Here is a 6,000-nt window from a genome sequence, read left to right on the forward strand (position 1 = left end):
GGGAGTTGGACTAGATGGTCTTTAAAGGTCTCTTGTAACTCTATGGATTCTATGATTCAGTGATCCTTATGGGTCGCTTCCAGCTCAGGATATTCTGTGTTTCTCCGAGTTTTGTGAGTCCTTTCATTGAAGGACTGATCCCAGTTGGGCAGTGTGAATTGCAGGACCCTAAGGTGGATAAGTTCAGCCAGGCTCAGCATCGTATTCTCTGACTACTCTATGTACAGGCTTGTGGAGTAGCAAACAAGCCAGATGCTGTGCCTCCTTGAGCATCCTCCTGCTGGTCTGGTGTTGTGAATGTCCTTCAGCCCTCTCACACGTAATAAAAGCTGGAAAGTAGTAAGGGGAGAAGAAAAGGAGCAGTTTTTCCAGCCTGCTGAGCAGATGGTGTAAAGCCTGTGTGGCAGGGAAGGATGTGGCTGGATGGAGAATGTTTCCTTTGGATAAGTTCAGCTGGCCCTGCTGGCCTTTGTGGTGGATGTGGAGCAAGCTCTGCTCACCGCCTCTCCATCTCTCTCTGTCACCTTCCCAGAGCTGCCTTCAACTTCTGGAGGGCAGCTTGAGGCAGAAGGAAACTGGCTTGAAAACATTTGAAGGTGAGGGAGGTACCATTTTCTATAGAAATTAAGATGTCTACTGAAGGGAGGCTTGTCCAGTGATGTTCCTCGACTGCGAAGAGTAGAATTCCCAGCTTCACACAGTGCCCTCTCACTTACCCATAGGTAGGCTGTCCGAGAGGCTGGTGCCACTACAGCACCTTTTGTCCTTTGGCTATGATCTAGTTTTTAATGTGCATGAGGTAATAGACAAAAAGGCAGAAATATTGAGATTTTTATTTTTTCTGAAATTTGAGGGACCAGAGGAACTATTGAAATAATAACAAAACTCATATTTGAGAGTTATCATCTAAAATGCCTGAATTGTAGTAAAGCTGCTTCCGTGGTGCCTTTACACGTAACTAGAAAATATAAGAACACAGGATTAGCTTTCATTAAGCTAATATTTTCATAAAGGACTTCTCAAATCTTTTCATGTAAACCCTTATTTTCAGATTACAAAACTCAGCCATAAATTCCCCTGTGTGCTGATGCCAGGCACTTAAGGTCTCAGACCATCAGCACTCCAGTCAATCAGCTCTCTGGTTAAAGCAGAGTCTTAAGATCCTCCTACATGTTCTAATTTGAATTTTTTTTTCCCCTTTAAGTCTCTGTGCTTTAAAATACATGGAGTGGTTGGATGAAATCATTTGTGATGTGCACGCTCTGCAGGTTTGCAAATGAAATGCAAATAAACACTGTATTTGATTTGGTTCTTTTTGCCTTAAAGCAGATCTGATTCTGATGGGTGCTGACGACATTCAGCTTCTTGCTTTGAAGATGGTAGGGAAGTCTCTGTAGTAGGGGAAGAGGGTCTGTATGAGGTAGATGTCAGTACAGGGCTAGCACCAGAAAGCCATTGAGCAGCCACAAAACAAAAATGTCATGAGCAGGAAGAAAAGGATAATGTTTGCAGCCAGGCGAAAATCCATCCCAAGCCAGGGCTTGTACGTGTTCACAGCTGGAGATTAACCTTTACTGGCAGCAAATTCTTCTATTTGCCTCCCTCAGAAGCTCATAGGGAGGTGTCTGCAACGTCCCAAAAGAACAAGAGTCATGTTCAAGAAGTTCGGTTGTCTTCCTAAGGAACTAAGAGTAAAATTGGTTTATCTAAAGGCAGAGCTTCACAGCGTTTGTATTTCCTTGTAATGCTTCATTTACATCCATCTTACATTGGTTACCATTATCTGAAGGAGGCAACTGTAGAGGATTTGCTGCCCTCCTGCCAGGTCTGCTCCTAAACATTTGGAATGTGGATCAGCACAGTACTGCAGCAGTCAGCAGTGCTGCAGCTCCTGAGTGTTTCACCTTCTGACATCTAGGCTATAATTGCTTTCTGATGACTCTGCAGATCTGACTTGGTTTGGCTCTCTACATTCATGTGCCTGGAAGAGATGATCTCTGGGCTCCCCTTCTGCTTCAAAGGGAGCTGGCAAGGGACCATGACTTCTTCCCCATCTTTAACCATGAGAGAAATTGATCTTACACCCACCTACAGCCTTTTGTCAAGTTTGCTTTAGTGAGAGCACGTTGGGCCATAAATCAGGAGTTAGGCATTGCTGCTGCATCAAGGGGCTCTGGCATCCTTCATTTCCCCTAAACTGCCAATACTCTTTCTGTGATTTATATCTTCCAGGAGTGAAAGTGTAGAGCATGCAGGAGGCATGCACAGCATCTATTGCTTGTGGAGCCCGCTAAGTATCAAGGACCAAATCCTGCTTTAGATGCAGGAGTCAGAAGAGCCTGTTCTTTCCACTGGGAGCAGATACAACTCAAATGGCTTTGTCAAGTCACCCTAGGTGGGGTGGAAAGAAAACAGTGAGATCTAGTAATGCTGTACCCTAGCTCTCCCTCTCTTTCTCTCTTGTCTTTTCAAATCTTAGGAGCAAATGGAAACTGGGAACAGAACCCAAATGGATTTCAGTACATGAAGACTAAGCATATGTGACCTTTAAGGAAGAAATGGAAAAGAATAACTTTTGTTGATGTGAAAGCAGTGAGTTTTCTAAATGTAAGCTATAACATTGGTATAATGAATTTCCCATCACAGAGGAAAAATGCACCTTTTAGGAAAGGTCTGACAGAATATGGATGTACGTGGGAGGGAGCACTAAATGGAGAGCTGAGAAATATATGGACTTCAACAGATTCGCAGTGGTGTTAGCATGCGGTAACCATCAGTTATCACTTTTGCTTCTTTGTCAGCAGATGGGAGGCAGTTCTGCTCTGTCTGTGTGATGAGCACTCCGTGCAAGACATGTTTGCTGTGCAGGCACTTTCGCCCGTTTGGAGGGCAGCTCTGCATGGCCTCTGTTGGTTTATGCAGGCAAACCTGCAGCTATTGTGAATGCTGTGTGAATGGGTGGCGCGGACACGACAGTCAGCTCTGTCCTGTCCACCTCAGCTCTTCATGGCTTTCTGCATCGCTGGAATTGGGCTAAAAGCAGCAATGTCTGCAAGCTTCAGGCCACAAGGCAGATTTCTCTCAATGTAACATCTTGGGGATTACATACTTTTGAACTGACTAAAATAAAAGGGCAGTGTTTATGTGAGGGATTATCCTTTCTGCTTGCCTGTGGCTACGCGTGACCTGTAAGTCCCCTCCCTGCTCTGTGATGGGAACGCATGTGGGACTCCAGGCTGTACACATTGTTGCCTGCCTCCCTGTTTGGCAAGCTGCTGCCACGTTAGAGAGCTCAAAACTGATGTTGTCTGCGCTGCTTTTGTCAAACTGGAACAAAGTGCAAATTGCTTCTTCCTGTTTCAAATTTTCTCCTCGTTTTATAGTCTTTGAGGATGAGTAGTTATTTGAAAAGGAAGAACACGAATCGGATTTCTGTTTATATTCAGCACCCTGTATTAATGGCACAAATGGGCTTTAAAATTGCTATAAATCTCACATTTGCTAAGGGCTATTGGCAGTACTGTGAGATTTAATAATAAAAGATTGGGAAATCTTCTGGAATCCCTGGAACTAAAAAGTAATTTTGAAATGAAGTATTGTTTCAGTTTTTCTAAAAGTTTGTTTTGTTTTTAGTTAAAATACATGTAAATGAAGTGAGTGTGTTAGCTGGCCATTACCACATGCTTTCCACCATAGCCCTTATAAATGCACTGTTTGTTTGGAGCAGCACACCACAGTGAAAAATTGGATCTCTGTTTTTCAAGACTGTTTTTCTGTCATCTATTACGAGCTGTAAATTCATTTACACTTTCAAATTAATTGAGAGCTCATACCCAACGGAATAAATAAGATGTTTGACTCTTTAAAAAACACACTTATCATCACTTCTACCTGCCTTAGAATCCGGATAGAGGTAAAAAAAATGACTCAGACTTCAGTACATTCGTCTCATAATTATAGTCACTCCCTGGGCTGGAAGTGTTTAAAGGAAATTAAATGTGCAAGTAACAGGCCTCATGACTATGCAACACAGTCTGAAATTTTCACATTGCAGTTTTAAAGCACGCGTGTTGGCTCACCATTCTCTGTGATCTACTTAGAAATCACTGTCACAACTCTTATTAACGTATGTGGTAGAAAATAAAAGTATAATAATTTCAATCAGGTTAATCATTTTTAAGCCATTGCTTTTATACTTTCTATTATCGTATGCAAAACAGCAAAGTCAGTTCCACTTAATTTATTTCATATGTTATTCCATCAGCATCGCAAATAATTCATTGCTACATCTCTCTCCAAATAATGAGTTCAGGGCATCTTTTCTTTTGCAGCACTTCATCTGCATGCTGCACACTTCATCTTGTGTAATTGTCTGATGAAGAAGGGAAGCAGGGAGCCCAGGGCTGCTACAAAGAAGAAGCGTCAATGAAAAACCGCCTGACACAGGTGTTACAGGACAATGGGATATTTGGAGAACAAATAGAGAAAGAAGCAAGATGAATCTAATCAGCTGATGATTAAAGGAAAAACTCATTTAACTTTCCTCCCTCATCAGAGTGCTGCACGTGACCATGAGCGTTCTGTCCTGGTGCAGGAAACTTCCTGACAGCCGTGAGATTCCCATAGAAGGTGCTGGATGCAATTTGTGAAGCTATGTGCAATTCTGCCCTCACGGGATTTGCTGGAGAAGACGTTAACAGGGGTTTAACAAACCACTCATTAGCTAACCAATATACTTTTTAAAAGTGTAAAGATATCTGAAGATTAACTGGAAAAGTACTAAGCGTGTCTTTAAAATTAGAGTCAATTTGATGTCTTCTGCACTTAAGCATGTGTTTTGCTGGGCTGACAACACAGTGATCACATAAAACGCACCTACTCAGGAGCGCCCTCATTTCTTCTTCACCTACCAATCATCTCCATCTGCAAATCATCTTCTCAACTAACCAAACACGATACCAGTCATCAAGGGAAATTCCCATGTGAAGTTCTGTTCAACTGTCTATAGGCTTGGATGGCGTTCCTAAATACAGCAGTAATAACATCAGCTACATATGAAAGAAAATTAGAAACATTTTGTAGCTCAATAAAATGCTGTAATTTTTCTAAGTGAAGATAAATAGAAGTCCAGAGGAAATAATTGTATTGTGATTAGTTGTGACAAAGGTCATTTGCTGGTGAGGGGAAATTTCATAATGTTTTCTTTATGTTATTTGTGAGGGCCACTTGTAATTGTTGGGTTTGGCACATTGTGTTTGCTCTGCTAGATCCCACCGTGTGAAGCAGAAGAGAAGCTGAGCAGCATAACTCTGTGCTGCGCGGATCCTTTTCATGCTTGAGGATGTGCCAGGTCTAGGGCTCCTCTGTGACACTGAAAAAAACCCACAGTTATCAGGTAAAGGAGTTTGAAAGCCTGTGAGCCACTGAAGTAAGGCAAATTAAGAAGTGGGTTATAAATCATATTGGCATTTCATATAGCCATCACAGCCAAGTATCTTCTTTATGAAATCAAACTGATGCAGTTTGTAATGGATTTTTTAAGATCCCCTGAGTTTATTGTATGTTTCCCTATCCTGTTTCTCTGTAGACAGCAGAGATACCTAACTTCAACTGGCCACAGCTTTAGGGAATGTTCTGCAATGGTACAGTGCACTTGAACTACACAGGAAAGTCAGTCTTTTGATGTGAACAAATGAAGGTGTACAGCTGGAACTAGTAAATCCTGGGTCGTGTGAAATTCACAGCAGTGCCATGGGTGGGCGTTACAGCAACATAACAGGGAATGTGGATGTTTTCCATCTAAAAGCTTTCCCATAAAATATGTCTAAATATTCATGTGGGAGTGAGGGACAAAATACAGATCCCTGAGAAGCCCATGGCAATATGTACAATGATTTCAGTGAAGTCAGGACTCTGCCTTGCAGGATTACTCATGTACCTAGAGATAAACCCACACACCAATACTTGCAGACCCAAGGCTTGTGGCTGTGTTTTCCATGC

The sequence above is a fragment of the Phasianus colchicus genome, chromosome 1 (genome assembly GCF_987193195.1).
Source record: "Phasianus colchicus chromosome 1, bPhaCol1.hap1.1, whole genome shotgun sequence".
Classification (NCBI taxonomy): Eukaryota; Metazoa; Chordata; class Aves; order Galliformes; family Phasianidae; genus Phasianus; species Phasianus colchicus.